The sequence below is a fragment of the Varanus komodoensis genome, unplaced genomic scaffold (assembly GCF_004798865.1).
Source record: "Varanus komodoensis strain SLA01 unplaced genomic scaffold, ASM479886v1 scaffold71, whole genome shotgun sequence".
NCBI lineage: Eukaryota > Metazoa > Chordata > Lepidosauria > Squamata > Varanidae > Varanus > Varanus komodoensis.
The window spans coordinates 144807-167216 of NW_025336360.1; the positions used below are offsets into that span (position 1 = coordinate 144807).

Genomic DNA, 22410 nt, shown 5'->3' on the forward strand with positions numbered 1-22410 from the left:
GATTTGATTTTTAAGGTATCGATTGTTTAACAGTTTCTGAACTAGACTTAGTGTCTTGGGCTTGAACAACAAAATGATACTTTAATTGCATACCCATTTATGCAGCTGCAGAGTTTCGTTACGTACTTCGAGTGGTAAAGGAAATTCCCAGGAAAATTACTATTATTCCTGTTCCCAATACTGGAACTCAAAGTGGTTTATGACAGTAAAAAAATGGAGCCATTACAGCATTAATTGAAATATGCTTAAGTTAAAAATAAATGCGCAATAGCTGCAATATTAAAATTATATACGATGTGACTATTGAAATGACAATCAGCATGGTATAGGAGGCAGAATGAGTCCAGTGCAATCTCACAGCTGGACCTCATATCCATGGGGGGAGAGGTTCCAAGCCCCCCAGAAGATGCCTGAAATGGCAGATAGTAGCAAGTGCATTTGTGGGTGTTCTGGGCAGGACCCCCACCCAAGTGGAAAATGTGCATTTCTCTAGGGAAAAACTGCAAATATTTCTACACACATTGTGGCCACTGAGAAACAAACAGGTGAGTCAGACTGGCTAGACAAAGTGTGTGGCAAACCCAAGTTGAGCACGTAGTTCCCTAGAGATATTTAAACATTTATATGCCCCCTATTTCGCCCATGACATCTCTAGGCGGCAGACAGACAATTAAAATACTTTATAAAACCTTAAAACAATGGCATAAATTAATATAAAACTGGATGAAATTACATTAAAAGCAATATGAGTGGAGGGTTTGTTGTTGAGTGGCAAAGTCGTGTCTGACTCCTCGTGACCCCGTGGACAACATTCCTCCAGGTTCTCTTGTCCTAAGTGGAGGGTTTGGCAGTGACTGATAAATATTAAAATGTCTTTTAAAGAGGTATTTAAAATCTTTCCCTAGAGGTATTAGCAGTCTTTCCACTTATGTGGGGGAAAAGTTGGTCCACTTCTTTGCACCCCAGCCTTCACAAATGGAGGTGCTGATGGTCAGCCTTGGCTAAGTGAAACTGTGATAACTGAGACAGCAGATATGGGGGTCCTGCTATATTCCCAAAGGCCCCCCAGAGCAGAAAAACATGAGCCTGCCTCTAAAAGTTGGTGTTCAAAGCATACGTATCAAAGGCTTCAGAATCTGGGTGGACTCATTCAGAGCAGGGTAATCGCGAGCCTTGGTCTCTCTCTCATCTTTCTTTTGTTCAAATGGTGTTGCTCCTTGGTGCTCTGGGAATCGTGTGACCAGGTGCAAAGCAAAGTGTTCGGCCTCAGCTCTTGGTGTAAAGGAGTATGCAGAATGCATCCTTTTCAGTGGGAATCCATGCGTGCCTCAGAGTTGGTCGGCCGTTTTGCTCTTCTCGGGGTCCGTTGCTGTGCTGGTTGACCCAGAGCATGGCTTTGTTTTGGGTGATGGAATATGAGTTGTGGACTGACCCCGTTTGTGGCTCAGACAGCCTAGAAAGGTCCTTTTCTGTCTTTGCAAGCCGGCGTAGCTCCTGCATGGTAGTTTCTCGCTAGGACTTTGCACCACTCAGTAACAACCCCATTTTCTTGCCTCTCCGTCATCTCCGCTGACTGAGTTAACTAGGGGGGAAATGGCCTGGCCTGCCCAGATGCCTTGAAGATGACGTTTCCCATAGAAAACCCCTTCCTCTGTCGGCCCCAGAACTTCCCAGCAGGCGTGATGTGACGTAGTTGGACTGAAGAAAGTTGGGAACCATACTAGACCCCTGCTTGAGCAATAGAGAGGTTGGCAAGACATGCCTGAGGAGCCAGCTGGGTTCAAGGGCCAGAGCTGAGCAGCAAAACACATGCTCCGCACAGAAATGGCCTCAAGTTCAACCCCAACATCTCTGGGCACATCTCTGCAAAACCTGCTGCTAAATAGAAGTCGGCAGGCTCTGAGCTACTTGGAGCTGATGTAGGACAGCTCGCAATGTTTCCACTGGAAGGTCGAGAAGGTGGGAGTTGGAACCTAGCAGCTCTGCTGGTCATGCAGATGTCGGATGCTTGCAAAAGGGGTCTCTGTGCCTCGAGACCACCTTGCCAGCTTATCTGAGGGGAGGTGCTTCCACGGAGCGTGTTTCTATGGGCTGAATCGCTCTCCTGCTCAGGAGTGACCTCCTCTCTCAGCTGAGATTCCAGCGCTTTGCAGTTCTGCTGAACAGCAGGTCTGCTCCGTGGTGCGTCAACGCCACGGGGCCCAACCTTTGTGCCTCCTTTAGGGCACCAGCTGGATTCCCCCCTTCCCTCTTTTGGGTTTCATCCTGACCTGGCTGAGCGGCTAGAGCATTGGACCATGGAGTGCTGCTTGGCACCCGTCCACCCTGCTCCAGAACCAAGGTGTCCCACCAGAAGATGCGAGCCACGTAGCATCATGCCAGGTCCGTTGTCCATACCACAACGAGAGAGTTTGGTCAGAGGCACGTGATGCCAGTGGTTTGAATCACTCTGAGCTCACGGCCGGATAGAGTGGCTGACTCAGCCTTCGGCTGAGCCAACGAGGCAAGGCGAGGCACTTCCTGGTGCTTGGAAGAACGCAAAGCCAAGCGGAACCTGGGGATAACGAGATCCAGAACGGTTGTGCATATGCACGTTTCCATTTGGCTCTCCCTCTAGGCCGGGGAATGACAAATTAGGCCCGGTTAAACCATCCCCTTGAATGTGGTTGGCACGATTCTGCCTTTAGTGCCAGCATTCCAGAGCTCATCCCTGTTATTGGGTGGCGGCTGCAGAAGATTACAAAGAAGCTTTGGGGAAGATCATGGCAGCCGTTGGTCCAGGAACAGCCTTCAATCCGAGCTCCACACCATCGTGATGGACAGACGGCCTTAGAGGGGGAGCCTGGAGCCAGATGCCGGAAGGGACTGGCTGGAGGTCCGCTGCAGATCCGTCCTCATACCCTGCAAGTGTCCCTCTGCTTTCCAAGGTCTTGGCTTGCACAGGATGTTAGAGTCTTGGGAAGAAATGGTTAGCCAAGGCAGGGGCAAGGGGACTCGGGAACCCAGGAACACCTGCTTGTGCAGGTAGCTCTCCAAGCATCACCCTTGGCGGTCCACCCCTTGGGCTGCCCCTTCTCTAGGTCCCCTCCTGCTTTTAATACCCATAGCTCCCCACGACGGCAGGCACCCCCTGCCCCTACATGAGTACCCCAAACGGTGCCCGTCCTCCCACGGTTTTTTTGTGGTCCTCCAGCCAGTGCTGGGGGCCAGCTCTGTGGCAGCGACCCTTCTGATTTCCCAGAATGCCTGGGCACAGTGCTGCCTTGGGGGCACTGTGGGAAGTGAAACTGGCAGCTGCTCCTAGGAATAGGGCTGCTGTTGGCAGGTGCCTCTGTCAGATAAACCCAGCAGGGATGGACCTCCATTGCTGCCCGAGGACAGGGGTAAGTGACCCCCAAACTCTGATGCCTCCAGTGAAAGGTGTTGGCCTGTACATCTAAGGCTCAAAGCTCAGCCTGTTCTCAACCCAGTGATGCTGGGAAGGAGCTGGACTCCTCAGCGGGACGGGGTGTCCTTTTGCTGGGAGGGATGCTGGGAAGGAGCTGGACTCCTCAGCAGGACGGGGTGTCCTTTTGCTGCCTGAACCTAAGGACACGGGGGAGCTCCTCCATCCCATGCGCCACAGCCAAGCGGACTGGAAGCTGACTCTCAGTTCAGCCTTGGTGATGCGGGCATCCGAGGGCCACAGGGAAGCCACAGAGATGCAGCATCTGCACAAAGAGCTCCTCTCACCTTCCTTCAGATGCTGACTCCGGCCTGTGCCTGAATCTGCTACCTGCACACCTGCAGCGTGTCTGCTCTCCAGTTCAACCTTCTAAGGAACCTACCCTGACAAAGCTTTAACTCCTACAATTTTTTGGGAAAAGCCGCATCAACCAGTCAGTTAATAGAACACAGAACGTAGGTGTACTCTCAGAAGTAACGAGATAATGTAGCAGCAGCCCAGAAAATGTTCTTTCTGCTACAAGCAGATTCCTTCGCAAGTAACCAAAGAACCATCAAGTGGAAGGGGAGGCAGCAGCTAGAAAGCAAGAACAGTCTTATCCCGAATTCTCGGCGACCCACAGTTTGCAGGAGACCAGCCAGCAGCTTTCCAGGGTGGATGGGTTCCAGCCAAGGGTGTTGTCGATCCTTTCAGAGACAACTACTGCTCCAAATACTCCAAATTTTTCTGACACCCCCTTGAGCAAGGCCATCCTTTGAAGCCAAGATGGCGATGCTCCCAAGAGGCCATGCAGATTGGAAGACCCAGCTGATTGAAACAAAAATGAAGAGCTGAGAGTTAACAAACAGCTGCCTTCAGGCTGCTTCGCGTCAGAGTGCACCCACACCTCAATTTCAGATCCACAGTTTTGCTTGCAGAAGGCATGTTTGCTTTGGCAAAACTACTCCCTAAAAATACTTTTGGGGAGTGGAAGGCAGTGGCAACTCCGCACTTCCACAATGTAATAATGGTAGCTAGCAACCTTCTGGAGAACCACCAGCACTGTCTCCTGAACCTTCTGCATTTTGTGCTGAAAATTGCCCAAATCCCTCCATTTTTGTTATCAGGAAACGGAGCAGGAAAACATCTGGATGGGGAAAGTGTTCACCTCAGCTTCTCTTCCATTGACATAACTGTGCTTGTAGGAAATGCCAAAGCAGACCCAAGTGGATCAGAGTAAATTTTGAAGGGAGTCCTCCATAAAATATTTGAGAGATGCTTTGATTGTGGACATGTGACCTCATCCAGGCTGGGCTCGCTCCACTGGACCGTTCGTGTCGCCCTCTCAGTTCTCTGGAGCAATGAGAACCGATGATGATGGGACAGCCCTGGAAGGGGCTGAACTGTCTGTCGCCTGGGCAAGGAAGACGATGGCAGGGTGAAGCCCTGGTGTATATGATGCACCCTAAAGGTGCAGGGCATTGTTTCAGAGAGTTTCATTGCTGCAGCTCCATAAACTCACTCCTGCAGCCCCCTTAAGGGAATGGAGCCATCTCAGTTTTAGTCTACCCTCCCTCTGCCTTTGACTTTCCCCAGCACAGTTGCCTGCTGCAGCGAGATTTGCCTTCTCAGGATGCTCCTGAATTATGATAGCCTCATTCCCCCCACCCCCCCCAGTTTAATTCCAGCAGGAAAGGCAGGATTAGAATATCAGCAACGGAACTCTGAGCCTGTACATTGCTGCCATGGCACATCCGTGGAGGCGCCAGCACTAAGATCAACCCCAGAATTTAAGAGACAGCAACCTGGAAAATGCTTCACAGTGGGTGAAAATCAAGCCACTGCTGCAGACTTTAAACGGGCTTCTCAAGGGTGGTTTGCTTGTTTGACATTCTGTATTTCCAGCAAAGTGGGGGAGGAATTCCAACAGAAGGTGACCACCAGCCCCAAATTATTCTGAACTCCCAAGTTCTGCTCCAGGAATCCTGCTGGATTCAAGTTGTGGTGAACGGTGCAGCCGAAGAGCTGGATCGAGGGGGAAAGGGAACCGGGGGGCGGGGGGCTTGACTCCCAGGCTTCAGCTACTGCCCAAGTGGAAGCCCCTGGTGTTTGGGCTTGAGCAGCGATGTGTCGGGACCTGCGGGGAATGGGTTGGCATCTGCTGCCCGCTGGAAGGCCCCGCCTGCCCTCCAGGGAGGGATTATTTTCCACCGGGGTCCCCGCGGAGGGACCGCCCACCCCCATCCTCCAGCTTGCGGTGAACACCCAGCCGCGGCAGAGATGCGCGCAGAAGTTGTTCTCAGCCTTTTGTTGACGCCTGAGAGAGCTCCAAGCGCCTTTAATTAAAGACAATTACTGCTTTCAGACCCTCTCCCGGCTCGGCTGCCTTGTTTGCAAACACACAACGCGGTGCTTTTGTGTCCCTCGGCTCGCTCAGCCTTTTCCCGGGAGCTCTGCGGAGCTGCCTCCTTTATTGGCAGCGCTGCTGAGGCGCTGATGAGGAGGGCGGGTGGAAGCCACCGTGTGGCGGCTGCACCCTGCTGTGCTGGAGACACCTTCCGTGGGAAGAGCCCCAGCGCAGCCCGGATGCGGGGGGCCGGAGGGAACGGGGGCCAGCAGAGCTGCTTGCGGTCCCCCAGGTAGAATCAGCATCGTGAAGGGCATTTGAGCAGGCCTCGCTCTTCCGAAGATGACCTTCTGGGCCCCAGCTCTTCTCCTGCCGCTGGTGGACTAAGGCACCTAGAATGATGCCCATGAATGAAGTAAAGCTCCTTTCCGCAGTCTGAGCACAGGAAATGCCCCCTCACCCACAGCCCAGGTTGACCAAGGCTCAGGTTTGACTAAGAAGTGAAGGCCAGTAGGCAGGGGATCCTGATGAGTTCCACACAGCTGAGGAATGAGAAGGGACGAGGCCACCGGGGAAAGGACCAAGGCCTGCAGCAGACACGGTTCACGTAGCAAGAGTGGCCAACAGGTAGTTTGCAAGTTGCTCGTGAGATACTCAGTCGAAGTGGGAGGGAGGCGAGGCCGGCCTGGCAGGGTGGAAGCGGAGTCCAAAGGAAGTCCGGAGGTGCTGCTGAGAGGCTAAGCCCAACGGAGAACTAGGAATCCCGCAAGAAGAAGGGGGCAGCTGTTGACCCCAGCAACGTGTGCAGACCCAACTGTGCTCTGAACCAGAGGCAACTGGAACCCTGTCCGAGATCCAGGTGCATGGAAAGAAGGACAAGACCCCTTCCTCCCCTGGACCTCTGCTGTACCCTAGACTTGAGCCTGGCCTGCCCAGGGTCCATCTCATGTCCCTCCTACAAACATCTCCCGTCCCCTGCCTCCAAAGCAGAGTCCCTCCCCCTCCTGCCATGGGGCTACGTCTTGGCTGGGTGTTACTGGGGACTTGGGCTTCTCCAGCCTACTTGGTCCTGGACCTCAGGCTGTTCCTCCAGGGAGGACCCATCCAGCTGAGCCATGACATCGCTTATCTCCCCAGGACTCCCCCACTCAAAGGTTTGGAAGATGCCTGTGGTGGAACCCGTGGCCTAGCATTGCATGTAAGCTGAAACTGAGCAGAGCACAAGGAAACCCACTGATGGGAACTTGTGTGCCCAGGCTATCCAAATTGCGGGGGGGGGGGGTTCAAAAAAAAAAAAAACCTAGAGTCACAATCCTAACTAGATTTGGCCATGTCCCTCTGAAGAGCCTCAGCTCATTGCTGGTATGTTTATCCCATAATTAGCCAGCATTTGCACTTGATCCCCAAACTATACTCCTCAAGCAAACATGCACCTGTGCACCTTGCAAACCTGGTGATCAAGGCCGGGACAGGAGGGTTGCGGTCAATGAGAACCAAAGGCCAAGGCACACCCTTGTCTGAAAAGATGCTTCATTGAACTCGGTGGGATTAATTCCGAGCAGTTCTGCCCCAGATTCCTCTCCATGACTTGGATTTGTCATTGAAATCAATGCAACAAAGAAGAGCTAGGCATTAAGTGCGTTGTTTTCAGCTCTGCCTGGGTTTTGACAGTATTTCACACTTGCAACTCGTGTGGGCCAGGGGTTGTCACCCTTGCTGCAGAATGCAAGGAGGGGCGCCTTTTACCCTTCCCTCTCCAGTCATACTCTCTCTTTAAAAAAAATGTTCAGCTATTAGGCTAAGGAAAAGGTATCCATCGCTGACCACAAGGGCTTCAAAAAATAATAATTGCATTGAGACTATCAGGGAGGCTCCTGGCTGGGGAGAAAGGAGTTAATCATGCCCTCCCCACACACTGCAGTCACAATGAGAATCCCTTTTGGCCCACAAGTGCTACCCAGTCCTTTAAAAGTCCGTATCAGGGCTAGTAACTCCATATTTAAAGTAGCCCCTATGTAACTCCTTCGCCATGCTAAGGCTGTTGATCTTGACGGGAAATAATTCACTTAAACTGGATCTAACCCAAGCTGGCCCTGGATTATTGTTATTTTACATTTATCTCTTGCCTTTCCTCCTCTTGCAAGGAACTCAAGACAGCTTACAAGATTCTTCTGCACTCCATTTTACCTTCACAACAACAGCCCTGTAAGGTAGGCTGAGACTGTGACTGGCCCAAAGTCACCCAGCAAGCTCCAGGCTTGTGTGAAGACTGGAATCCAGATCGCCTAGGTCCCTAGCTCAACATTGTCACCAATACACCACACTGGCTCCCAATTAGAATTTAGAATTACATTCCAGATACGAATGAATAAACATGCTAGCAACATCAAACCCAGCTTTCTACAGAGGGCATGTGTACACACAAGCAGATTCTAAGTATCTGGGAAACACTGGAGTGGCAGTACGCTGAGGACACAGGTGAGAAAAGGACAAAGAAAAATAGTGCAACAAATATTTCACACACAGCAGCACATGCTGGTGAGAGACCGTGCATTTAACCCTGAGAACGTGCTTATAAAAACACGCATAAAAAGGGCAGCTTGACTTGGCTCAGAGGCAGCGGCTCTGCAACAAAAGAAAGGGAAGAAACCAAAGGTGTCTTTCCAAAGTAATTTTGATTTTAACTTGATGCTGGCTTAGGCTTTTATTTTAGCCATAATTTATTTTATATTATTTATCTGAAATTGTTTACTTGAAGTTTTTATGCAGTGATCCCGATTTGCTTGGTTATATTATGCATTATTGATGTTTTGGGATTGTTGGCATTACTGATTTCAGAATGCTCTGTTGTTTTAATCGTTTTAAGCTGCTCAAGGAGCTCCGCTATGAGCTTCCTTGGCGACAAACAAACAGAAACAATGGACAAGCAAGCAAAGAAATAAACAGCAGCATAGAAGAATGTTGGGAGTGAAAGAAAGGAACAGAAAAATCATGGGCAAGTTCAGAGGTGACTAAACACTCATCCAGTCCATGAAGAAAACTCCATGAAGCGTGCAGGGAAATGCATCCATGTACAGGGCAAAGAGGGAGAGGGCAAGAGAAAGCAGCAAAATTCTTAGTAAGCACCTGCCCTTCCGTGCCTCTTAGCAAGAATGCTCTGGTCCAAGATGCCAGCCAGGCCCACCTCCATCAAAGCCCTAAGCAACCGAAACATGCTGCTCCAGCCCTGTTTCATTTCCTCTTTGCCTCCCCTTCTCTTTTCCCTCTGATGCCCACCACGCTACGGCTACGGAGTCTTCCCAATCCTCTGCTTTGCAGGGCAAACCGGATCGCTCCCGTAGAATTACTCTGAAGATGCCCACAAGTATAGGGTTGCTTTGTGGTGGCCCCATTTTAGCACTGTTCACCCTCAGGAGAAGTTGTGCATGATGGAAAGAAAACTGGGAGAGTGCTCGGCCAACTTGGATCCCTCTGAATCAGGTCCCTCCCCCACACACCCCGAGCTCCTCAGCACTGGAAGCCCCCCAGGCATTGGGTGGGCTATTGGTTACAGGACCAGTCAACAGGGGGATTGGGAGGAAGCTGCCAGGCGATGATCTCATCCCACACCCATTCTGCTCCCTAGATGGACAAATTAGCTGGGAATTCTGCAGCGGTCGGTCGGCCAAGCACAGCTCATCCATATGGGGTTGATTGCCTGGATCTGTAGTCTGGATGCAGCTCCTTCGGTGATGAGCAGAATGACCCCTCCCCCACCTGCCCCAGGCGCTTGCAGGGCCAGGAGCACAGCTGTGACCACTTGCAGGATCAGCCCCTGCATGATCCTTCAGTGCAGCTGGGAAGGCTGGAGGCTCTATAAAAGGATTGCCTGCAGGCCTGGCCCCGCCCTAACACAGCAGGCTTTTGTGGTGTTTAGAGGGTGTTCTTGATTGTGTATCTGGTCTTGCTTTGGATTCTGCTCCTGCTTTTGCAGCTGGCATGACTCAGCTGCCTGCCAGGTGCTTCTTCCTTGTCTTCCTTGCGTTATCTTTCCGGTATCTGAGTTGTGCTCCCTTTGCCTCTTCTGAGTCTCTCCGGCTTTATGGCTCTCCAACCCTTGCTCTCTCCTGATTCTGTCAGTTTTTGGACATGTTGCATCATGTAGGTGTCTGACGTTGCTTTGTTCCTGTTTCTGCTTCTATCTCTGGCCCTTCTGCATTCTGCCAAAAGTTCAGTTCCCCTCCTTGATCCCTGATTCTGATGTTCTAGCTGTGGATACCTGCTCTCTGTGTCCTAGACCTGACTCCTGTAACGACACAGCAGAGAGAGTGGAACTCTTGTGGTGAAGGTAGGAGTCTTGAAGACATGCAAACTGCTTCTTGGGTTTCACCAGGAAGTCCAACCAGGCCCCCCCCCCCCGTTGGCCATTTCTTTCTAGGGGTGGGGGGAGCAAGCGGCAAGCAGAGAGAGCTCCCAAGAAGCCTAATTATTAAGCTGGGTTCTGTTGAACTTCTTCACAAGCTAACTGGGGTCATGGGGGGAAAGCAGGGTGTCCACAAAAGCCATTGGTTCACCCAGTAGCCATTTTATGGGCCTTACCTTTGATAATGTGATGTTGCAGTAGTTAGAACAATGGGGTAGAACAGAAAGCATGACATGAATGATGTATAATCCTAAAACCACTCCTGGGTCACGCCCAAGGTTTTACAAGACCTATAGCAGCATCTCCAGGGTCCGGAGGAAATCCGATGTATGGCTGAAGAGCCACCACAGGTTTGCTCTGCCCTTCTTTGGGGCCGAAGAAGTATCTGTTGAAGTACGGACATAAATTGTATAGGATTCTCCTACACATGCTTTTCCTTAATTTTGTCTGGTTCTTCTAATGCAGCTCCTACCAGTTGGGGGCTCCTTGAATATTTTGGGCCACACTCATCTCTGACTTTTGTCCATGATGATGGAATTTGTAGTCCAAAACATCAGGATGGGGTTCTGTAGGTGGGCACTGAGACCTTCATTTTATCCCATGGAAATAAATCTGAATCTCCTTGCCTGTTTAATCTTCCGTGTAACGATCATGTCCACATTTAAGGTACTGGCTTGCGGCCCTTTCTCCAAAACTCTCTCTACTATTTGGATCTCAGAGAGCAATTGATTTCCTCCCACTCAAGTCTTGCTTATCCTTCCAAGAGGATGCCAGTGATGTAAGTTCTCTGGAAAAGCAGAGCGGGGAAATTTTCCAGAGCTCTGCTTCATGCTATCTAATCCAGCATGTGATCCTCAACACGCATACTGCTCCGTCAACCCGCAGCGTGGCTCATCCTCGGTAAACAGAACTTAAAATTGCAATTCATGTCAGTTTGAGGTGTGGTTGAAAGTTTTCCCAAGTAGCTACAAAATGTTTGCCTGGAAATATTTGTTTAATGGGAAATTAAATAAACCACACAACATAGTTTAAGGGTTACATTAAACATTAAAGGCTTCATGTGGAAACAAATTTATTGGGAGGCTGCTGAAAATGTAATGACAGTAACATTTAATTCCTTATGCTTTCAGTTAACAGAGAACTGCACAGGACGGAATACCCTGTCTTTTAGGAGACATGCCTCCAAAGAGTCTGTCTACCAACAGTTTATTTTTATCGGTGCAACTTCAGCATGTTCTGCTTCTCTCACTCTGCATTGCTTATTCTTTCTGTGTTAAGGAAAACCTGATTTAGAACAACTCATTGAGTTGTTTTGGGGTGCTGGCTTGTGGTGGGATCCCCTGGGCAAACGGCTGGCCGGGACGAGGGCAGGAAGCCCAGCTAGGTGGCCCATTGGTTTTGGCCAGGCGGGGCTCTTGTGAACCAGTAATCGGTCGTATTTCAGGTGCCCTTGGGCTTTCTGTTGAAGAAAGCTCGCAAGAGGGCAAATACTCCACAATGAGTCTGGTCCAGCCCCAGCTGGGGGGCAGTTGTTACGTTCCGGTTGCCCATGGGCAACTGAGTACTGGGGTTTGTCAACGCTGGCCGTAGAAGACTAACTTGCAGTGATTCATCACCTATGCTCTATCTTCTACGATGGACTGTAATACAACCATAAATGGTGTGAAAATGTTTCTATGGAATGACACAGCATTGGATAATTGTTGTGTTTGGAAAATTTCCACCTTGCGTCAATGGCTGATTCTCAGTGGTGCATGGTTCTTTGGAGCACTCGCACAGCTCGGTCCTGATCGGAGAATTTGATCTGAGAGTGAGCGCTCATTAAAATGGTTTAATTCTTCTTATCCTGAGGTTCCTGCAAACATGCTAGTACTTTCTCAAGTTCTCTTTTGGTGCCAGTCCTGTTAGTATTCAATCACTTGAGACTGTTGCAAATCGAATATGATCTCAGTGAGTGTTTTGGGGCATCGGTCAACTTAGCACTACGCACAATGAACGAGGGACCAAGTTGTTTCTCCCTTCTTTAAAAAACCAAAGGGGATGCATTTGTTGGCTTCCATATGGCCATTAGTTGGTAGTTGGGCCATCCTTTGTGTGAACCTACCAAGGGGAAGGAGAAACTGTCCATTGTGTTATTTAGCAATGACCAAGCATGTATGTAGAGCTGGTTCTAACTTCTAATGATTTCCCGATTTGGTTAGCTGATTTTGAAAAAATCAAATTCAATCTCAAGTCTGTTCTTCCGTGTCAGTCTTTCTTTTTGTTACTGGTTCTTTCAAAATTGCCAAGACAGGATCTCCCCGGGTGCTCACTCGTTAGCTCTCATACTTCCCCATGTTCTCCGCTGTGTCGAATGGCTGCCAGAATAAAGTGCGTGTAAAGTTAGTCAGACTTTCACAGGTAGAATTGCTTCAGCTGGCTATTTCTATTTTGGAGACAAATGGGCCCTGATCCAGAACTTCCTCCTTGTCCCGTTTGTGGGTGCTGGATTTTCTTGTTAAAAATCTTCCCCACAGTTGCTGCCCCCCCCAAAAAAAAACCTGTTTACTGCCACCAATGAATGAACTCGGGGCGGAGAGTAACCAGGGACAATTTTCACTGTGGGATGCAGATTGTCCTTGCTTTCTGGATCAGCCCCATCAGCAGTTTCCTCCTCAAACCATAAATGGCTGGTTGAAACCACTTTCTTGGAGCCAAGGGCCGGGTCACAGCACTGCTAAGTCACCCTGGTCTGCACCCAGCACATGCCACAATTTAAGCAGCTTCTCTAACCACTGCCCGGCTTAGCCTTGCCATGTTGTCCTAACCCAGGTGACATGGGCTGTTGGAGCGAGGAACAGTTTTCCAGTAACCTACAGCATCCCGTGGGCTATTGGGGAGAGGCTGTCTGACGCCTTCAGCAAGCCGCCTGAGTTCAGATGGGATGGCACGCTGTGCCTGGGCAGTGCTTGGGGAACCCTGGCCAGCACACCCTGCGGTTTCAACAAGTCCCTGTGACTTACAGAATAAATTCAGCTATTGAAGCCACCCTGACTTTCTGTGACTGTGACCCAGAGTGAAGTGTGAGTCCGTATCACATAGTCTGGCTTGAACTAAAGACTGGGGTACACAGAGTGAAGGTAATGCTGTAGAGCAGGGGTCTCCAACTCGTGGCCCACGGGCCCATTGCCGGGAGGGGCGGGGCACGGGGAGGGACCCTGCGGCCTTCCAAGTGCCAGCGGCGCCCGGGCCGTCCTCCGGGAGCGGTGTGGGATGAGCGGCCCACCACCACCGCTTGATGCGGCCCAGCCTCACCCAGCCTCGACTTCCAGCGGCCCCCAGGTAAGTGGAGTTTAAGACCCCTGCTGTACAGACTCTTGTACTCTGGACGCATCTTGAGAAGGCAAGACTCACTGGAGAAGACAGTGCTAGGGAAAGTTGCAGGCAGGAGAAGGGGAAGGCCAGCCAGGAGATGGATCCGTTCCATCAAGGAAGCCACTGTCTGGAGCTGACGAGAGCTGAGCAGGGCTGTGAAGGGCAGGGTGACCATAGGCTCTTGGTATGTCAGATGACTTGATGGCATGTGACACCAGCAAGAAGCACACAGACTCTTGCCCTATTTGGCCAGGGGCTATTATGGGAAGCCTTTGAGTGTTAAGAGCCATGCTTTATTTTTCCTGGGGCCACAAATCATTCACTGTACCATCCTTTCACTCTATTTCTCACCCTACTACACTCTCCCTGTGATTCATACTTAGCAAAACATGGTTAATTTTGCTGAATTAATTCCTTTTAATTTTATAGGGATGCACCAATCTGTACATTTCATGTTCTATAACACTTGCATTTCCATCAAGGACAAGCTCATTGCCATCCTAGGACTTTAGTATTGGATGGGATAGAAATGCCTTAAGTTTTGTGGCTCTTCTTGATGTCAGATTGCACTTGCTTTAAAAAATTTCCACCCAAACATTTCCATGCCTCTGTTTGCACACTAAAGCGTGTGCCGGTTTTCCTAGCATCTGCCTTTTCCTTTATTAGCATTTTCCCTTCATATATACCTTTTTGCACACCTGAGTGGAGAGCTGTATAGCACCATTTGGCAATGGGCAAAAATGGAAGGATCTTCAAATTCTGGTTCTTGCCTGAATTCAGGAAGTGCAAATTAGGCCCGTTCATATTAAAATGCAAGCCAAAATCACCTTCTGCCCCAGCGCTTAACTGGCACGGAAGAGGCTGTGCAGGATTGGGCTACTTCTGGGTCTCCGTAGCTGAGCCCTCCCCCAGGGCTTTGTAAGTACGCGTGTGGCATTTTCTCTGCTTTGGCTATGTCTCTGAGTTACAGTGATGCACTAGAAATCTAGTATCCTGAGCTGGAAATACCGGGATACTGAAGAGCCCAAAGGGCGGGGGGGGGGGGGCGGGTGAAGGGCTGGGGAGAAAAACCACACAGCTTGCACTGGAATAAAACCAAGGAGTTCGGGTTGCATTCCGCGGCTCCTCTATCATGAATCGGCACAGGCTATGGCTGAGGCCTTAAGAGGGAGAGAAGCCAGCTTTGCTGAAGCAGATCTGCCTTCTCGTCTCTAACTGGAGGCATTTCTGCATCCAAAGGACAGCAGACTCGGGTGGACGGTCCAATGTAGTGTGGAATGCACGGATGGGGGCAAACCACACCCCATGGAGATGGTCGCTCTTTCGTAAAAGTTTTCTGTAGAAGGGGCTCTGCAGCTGCGGGGGAACTAGAGTGTCTCCTGCAGGAGTGAAAGCCCAAGAGAAGCTCGGTTGCAATATTGCAACATGCGAAGCTGACCAATACGAGGCCAGGCCGTTCCTCTGTCTAGCCATTGTGGTCAGCAGAGGCAGTGAGGGGGGAGCGGTCCCCTCTAAGTGACCCCCAGCTTTTATTCTATTTTCTAGTGTTTATCTCTAGCCCTCCTGGAAGCTGAGACAGGAGGCCGAGCGTGCTCCTCAAAGATTTGGCCAATGGTTGAATGCAACTCTGATTGATCTCCAGGGAGTGGGAGTGCCAAACTTCCTGATTTATTTCAGGCCGTCTCATGTGCTTTTCCATGGTGTGAAGCCATTGACTTCTCCGGTGGGAAGCAAATATCAGGACTTGGATGCGTATCTGGATGCGGAAGAGCGTCTAAAAAGAGAGCCGTGCTTGAACATGGCCTGCCATTATTTTTGACGTATTGCAGGAGTTGAGGCTGTGGCTGATGGAACATCACTTCGGTAAAGCAGTCTGAAAAATAGCCTTGTGGGCTACCTATTTTATTGGGGGGGGGGATTGTGAACAACAACCTTGGAGTGTAGTCCAGTGTTTAGATGCTCTTTGGTCTTCTGCTTGGTTCTTGGGAAATTCCTTGGTGTGAGGGCTGTGAAGATCATGGTAGCGCCATTGCAATATATTATGGGTTGGGAGAGGATGCAATGTATGCCTCTGTGTAGAGAGTGCCTGTTTTGGGGTGTCTTTGCCTTGTGTCAGTCCCTTCTGCCAGTCTCTTGGGACAGAGTGTGGCTCCTCAGAAATTAGTGTTTTCTTGTTTCTAGGTGGAGCTCCAGGGTGCTTGGCAAAAACTCCAAAATATGTGAAAATTTTAAGACATGTTTTAGTAACTGGTGCAATGGGGCACTGGGACTGGGGAAACCATCTGGGATTAAGATCCCATCCTGTGCTGTCCACATTGGGGTAGCTTCATGCCACGAGAGGCGCACCTTCACCGTGTCAGCATTGTGGGCCGAGATTGGCAGCTTGAGCCACGCCTGGAAATACTGAGGCAGCCAGAATTGCTGGGATGCTTGGACCTCCGGGTCCGCACCACCAGTCATGCTGCCCATTGCAGGAATCCTGTTTGGGGGACGGCAGAGGAGAGTTGCTGGAGTAGGTTCCTCCTGCCCCAAGAGGGACACAGCTGGGTCCCCGCTGAAGCTGGTCCGAGGCTTGTGACCTGAGCCTCAAGTGATGAAGACGGAGGACCCCTGAGCCACAAACCTCCTCCTTCAGGGGAAGCGCGACCCACCCCGAACTGGGGAGTCGCCATCCCTCTGGTCAGAAGAACCTCCCAGGAAGAGTGACTCAGGCTGACCCAAACCGAGCCCTCATTTAGTTCGCTGCTGCAGCCCGGTCTCCCTTGACGCAGACCTTCATCCTCCTCTGGTGAGGGTGAGAAGGAGAAACGGGGCTGCGTGTTGTTCTCCTGCAGAAGGCAGCTTGTCCCCAAGCGCCTTAGGACCCCACTCAGCCATTTGATGGAGGCGTTAGCAGCAGCACAGGAGAGAAAAGCTGAGATGCGTCCCCAGTGGCCAACATCGGGAGCCATCGGTCCAAGCAGAAGGGCGAGCCTGGCGGCAGGGAATCTGGTGAACTGATCTTGCATATTGTGCTAATCAAGAGCTGAAGACTCTTGTGTTCCATGGCATGGCCTGCAAGCCGACCGGGGAAGCTTCCTCACGTGGCCAGCCTGGGGGCTGTTTGCAGTGAAAGGAGCTCCGGGAGGAATTGGGGGGGTCTGCGCCGCAGGGCGAAAGGCCTTTCTGAACCCCAGATGTACCTTCCGGGGGAAAAACAAAGGGATTGGTCTGGCATATACACTTGCTCTCTGGATCGCGACCTTGTTGCAAAAAGCTTATTCTCAGGGAAACCTGTCATGGACTTCAATGGGCTTTGTAGCAAATTATGCATAAACATTCTTTGTAAAAAGCCTCATAAAAGGCTTCAGGAAGACTCCTACAGCAGAATAAAACAATCTGACTATATCAAGATCAACTAATTCAACATTGTCTAAATCAAAACGCACCAGGCTTTATAAAACCAGATTTGGGCGGGGGAGTATCAGCAGCTGAAGCTAATTAAAAGCCAGAGAAAACAAACAGATTTTGTTTTCTCTGGCTTTTAATTCATGGTTCAGACCTAGAATTGTTCATTATCATAACAGTCGGCAGAAAGCAACCACGTATTTTAATCCTTTTCAGTCGCATTCGTGCTGCATCCTCCTGTAATCAGACACTTAATTGTATGTGGATGGACAAGAACGCATTGAAAGGTGTGCCCTTTGATGGACCAGTTGTGCAACAGCGATGCGCATGAGTGTCATGTGCCCAAGTTCTGTTGCGGCTTTCTGCCACTGTGTCTCCCTGCATGTGTCCTTGCTCTCCAGAATAGTGACGGAATGTTTTGCAAGTCCGTAATGTTGGACATGTTTCAGTTGAGTAGGAGTTGATATTTGGGGGATATTACTTGGATATAGAAACAGAGCGAGTCAGAAGGGGCCTCCCGGGCCATCTAGTCTGACGTCTTGCACCAGCCGGCTCCGCTCATGACATGCCCACCATGTGTATGTCCACCCTATCCTTGAACACCGAGAGGGCCTCAACGGCCTCCCAGCTCAGGTTATGGCTGGGTTCAGGGATTCTTTTAGGAGCCAGGCAGGTTAAAGGTAGATGACTCTGCCTATATGCAGTTGATGTCCCTTTCATATGGCTTGAGGCCTTATTGAAATCCCTTCAAACAAACGGTGATGGACCGGTCACGCTGCAGGGGCATTGCATGCCAGCTCAGTTCCAGCTGAGGCTCTGAAAAGTCCCTCTGGATCCCTGAAGATCAGCTGCCAGTCAGTGTGAGGAGTACTGAGCCAGATGGGCCAGTGGTCTTAACCCAGTCTTCCTAGACTCCTGGGGAACTGGGTCTAAACCATTCAGAACCTCAAGGACCAGTTCATTTTTTGGTGGTAGAATCCTAGCAGTAGATACCCTAGTATGGGGAAGCCTCACCTTTCCCAGGCAGTGTTGGGAAGAGTCCTGCTGGACACTGGAGAACTGCTGGCATGAAATGTAGCAGACCATAATGAGTTGGCCAGCTCAAGGCTCAGACTCAACTGGGGCACCTTCCTATTATGTCCACAAAATTAAAAAAAAAAAACTCTTGAACTTCTGCATAAATACTGTTGAAGTGCACATGAAATGCATACTTACTAAGATATACATTTTCTCTCCATATGGATATTTGTGCGTGCATTTTCTCTTAATGCCTTATTTAATGAAATGTTGATCGGATCTCTTGATCTCCCCCCCCCCTTAATGTTGTTTAATGCTCGATATTTTTCCAAGCTGTTCCGGCCTGATGGTCTTTGAAGTCCAGGGCAGAGCTCACTTGTTATAGGAATCGCATGGGCTACAGGCAGAAATGCAGAAAGATTTGGTGCCTTAAGCATCTCTAGGTCACGTGGGCACTGTCTTTCGCATCCCGTGATTCATATCCCGTGATTTCTTCTAGCAGAACAAGTGGCCCTCCCAGGCGGTGTGTTTCTTTGTGGAGTGCTTTCCCAAAGCCCCACTTGGGTGCTGGCTCCATTGCCATGGAAACCACTTTCGGCAGCTGGAATCTCTGCCTGGCTGGCACAGTTGCCAAGATTTGCTGGAAGGCTTGGCTGCTTTCTCCCGTGCCCCTTATGGGATGCCAGGCTGGGCCCGGTGCAGGCAGTCCAGTCCCGTCTTCCAACTTCTTTGCATGCCGGAAAGCACAGGTTGAGTTTTTGGCATCTTTGCTTAAGGATCTTGGTTGGAGGCCTGGGCTAGAAAAATGCTTCTCTGCCGGAGTTGGTGGAAGAGTCAGCGTTGGCTCCATGGACTACCAGAGAAGAGTTCCCTGGGTTTTTATAGAAGAGCTTGCTCCTTCTAGCTCCCCCAACACAGAAACTACAACCACATCTTCCCAAATAAACCCAAGAGTTTGCTCCCGATACAAAAGAGACCAAAACCACAGTCCAGATGACGGTAGGAACCCAGGATGCAGCATCTTGTCCCCAATTCAGGGTGGGCTTCTCGATAAGCCACGGGGTGAATTGATCCTGTCCGTTGGAAGCCCATTTTCTTTTGCCAATCTGGAAAAACTCAGAGGCGTGAGTTCCCTTACACAGGCGCGTTGTGTGACGTGCCCCGCGGCACGCAGTGTCGTGCTCCATGCATCTTGTTCATCCATCCCTCTCTGTATGGCGTTTGTATAACGAGCATGGATGCGGCTTGCGGTTGCGTCACACAATGCGGTTTTGTACTCCGTGCTGAGCTGAGTAATGCCTTAGCAGTTGAGTGAGGGTGCAGGTGCTCCTGGAAGTGTAGTTGTCCAGTGCTTGTGAACGTGGGTCGGTTCACTCGATTTCTTTCCATCTTGAGAAGGACACACACGAGTTTCCTAGCCTTCCCCCCACTTTATATCACCCCCTGCGCAGAGAAGGGGCTGATCCTGCAGGTCTCATAGAAGGCAGTGCTCTTCCAGCTGAGACTTTGACCGGTGGTGTCTCCTCCCACCCACCCAACAACTCTGGCTGTGGCTTGGAATCCCCCCTTTCCTTTTGGAAAGGGCCGGCTTCTCTCCCTCTCTGCCCCAGCTGCTTGGCCCCAATAAGTTGCAATAATAACGCAGAGGGAAGATACCGTGCCAGATGGATCCGGGGCCTGCCCTTCTCTCCGCGGACGGCCGTGTGTCCTGGGAGTGCCGCTGTGGGAAATCTTGATGGTGGAAGAAAGAAAGGCCTTTTGTTCCCGGGAGAGCCGCTCTCCTGCTCCGCACAAGCCCTTCGCAGGCTGCACGGGGGCCGGTTGCTCAGAGCTCGCTTGCTGAAGCGCATGGCGCGTCAGAGTTGCTCCGGGCTTATTTATGCACTGCTTTAGTGTGCTGCCCCATCGCCAGAAGCTTCCTGGGTGGCTCACAGTGCAATATAAATATATAAATATAGATATAAAGATAAACAACAATAACAAAGCCATTAAAATACAGTATCAATACAACTATATAAATAGAACAGGAGGAAAATAAACAATTGAACCAGCAACAACCAATTGAGCCAGCAACAAACCAATAGTGCAATCTAAATACAGATACTAAATAGTCTTAGCTTGGCTTTGAAAGCAAGATGAAGAAGGTGCCAGTAGCACCTTCCTTGGAAGGGAATTCCAAAGGTGGGGCGGTGGCAGAAGGCCCCTTCCCTTGCTGATTCCTCCCTCACCTCATCTGGGGGCGATCACGAAGGAGGGGCTTGAGTGGTCTGGAGGAATATATGGAGGCAGACATTGCTTAGGTTCTCATCCCCTCTGGGCCATGAAGTTTGCTGGGCAGCCTCGGGTCAAGCCTAGCCCACCTCACAGGGTTGCTGTGAGGACAGAACGGAGGGCAAGAAATGTGCGATCCCTCAAGCATCTCGGAGTGAAGGCAAAAGAGGCACGTGCAAAACGTTTTTCGGCAGCGGTTTCTGGAGCCGTGCATTTTGTTCTGAGCAAGGCAAGTCCGGGGCTGGCAACTGGGCCTTGAAAGGACGAGACTTGACCCCAAGCAGCATCTTGGGGCAAAACTTGCAGTTGCTTCCTGAGCTGTGACAAGCCAGGAGGGCTTTATTTGGCACCGCCGGCCTTCCTTTCCCATCCTCGCCTTCCTCGTATTTGTGCGCGGAACCAGAATGGCGTGGAGGCCAAGCTCTCTTCCGAATTAACTCGGTACTCATCAGCTTTCTTGGCAAGCACTTGGGGGGTGGGGAAGGCAGCTTGGCTGTTTTCCGGGGGTTCTCTCCAGGATCAGATGCATGGACCCCGGCTGAGTGTGGCTTTCCATGGGAAGGCCCCAGATCTGGTCTCTAGCATGCCTAGTCGAGGAAAGACCAAGTGGCAGGTAATGGGAAAGACCTCTGCTGGAGGTCCTGCAGTGCTGCAATACTGGTGTGGAATGGAGGATCCAAACTTTGGCTCCCCAGCAAGTGTGATAGAAAAGGATGATGGGGGCTGGAGTCTAGAAAAGTCTTGCCCGATTTGAGGCAACCAGCCATGGTGGAGAGGTTCCCCCAACCAGCCATGGTGGAGAGCTGTTTTGAGCCGGGCCATTTTAACAGCATTATGGGCCCCGGGCAAAGCAGTGTACTGGGGACCCTATGACAACTACTCACAGGAATAAAAATGTAAAAATGAACGGTTAACACACAGAGAGATTAGTATGGGGCCCATGGGCAAGTGCCCATCACGCCCATGTGTTAAGACGGCCCTGATTTTGAGGTTCTCTCACCTTGGTTCCCCATAAAATATCCATGCAACACAGGAGAAGTCTTCATATGTGGATTGGGAAATGACTGAGCACCAAGCAGAGATGATCGCCTCAAATACGGGGTGCTTGGTGGGGTGGATTGCATGACGGATTGGGCGAAATTGGTATGGTTCATGTTCCAATAGAAACCGGCTTAATTTTGCATTGCTTGAAACAATGCGACCTGGAATACAGTTGCCTTCAGTTTTCACACTTCTCTAAAGATTGCAATGCAATCCTCCAAAAAAATGAAGACGTATGCATTGGGGAAAGGTATAGAAAAATCCTACATCTCATGCGGTGGGGGAAAATCTTTTCAGCAAAGTGTAAGTTGGGGGAAACATGCATAAAAATTCAAGGTCCGTGTTTGCAAATTGATGCAGGAGCAGGATGGGATGAACATTCCCCCCTCCCCAACCAATGCGAACCGTAGAGAAAGCAAAGCAGATTAGTCCAGTGCCCAGATTTAGTGATGAATTTCCACTGTAAAAGTGTGAGCTTTGGGAGAGTTTGAGAGTAAGCAGCTAACAGGGGAACGAATTATTTACATGCCCTTATAAAGTGGCCGTTTGCGGGTAATGCGGCTTTGGGGCCGTCAACGAGTGTTTCACGGAGCATTTTGGAACAGCTCATGAAGTGTCCTGGCCAGTTGATTGCTGTCCATGCTCTCGCAGAACATGGAGCCAAGGATTAATTAAGACCATAAGGAAAGCAATGCCTTTGCATGACCCAAGATGCGCCATGCTATCTTGGCGATGTGGCAAATTAACATGGCCACACACAGTCATTAGCACAGTGGTATTCAGGGCCCGTTTGTGCTCTGTTCTTATCCGGCTTCTCTTGGCTTCAACTGTTCTTCTCCAGCCAAGGAAGCGCTTGGCAGAAAGAGAAACCTCTCAGAAGCACTATAGCCCAAGCCAGGACTATCCAGCCATGTTTGCTCATATCCAGCCCAGTGTGGAATGGCCACATCAAAACATAAAAGCACACATGACTATACATGGACATGAAATTATGGTGCCAGGATTGTGAATAGCTGGGGAATGCATGCAGCCCACCTAGGTCAAAGGGAAGTTTAGGTTTGGGGATTTTGCCTGCTAGTGCTCGGCAGAAGATGGGCGGGGAAGCTGGTTGCTGAAGACCAGGGCACTTTGCAGCGGTAGTACTTAGCAAGCAGTACCAAGGAAATG

At 50.4% G+C, this 22410-nt stretch overlaps 1 protein-coding gene across 1 annotated transcript in view; it reads left to right on the plus strand.

The window, feature by feature from the left end:
- Positions 1–22410, plus strand: part of EPHB2 (EPH receptor B2) — a 109193-nt gene that overhangs the window by 31366 nt on the left and 55417 nt on the right. The gene's annotated exons all lie outside the window — the stretch shown is intronic.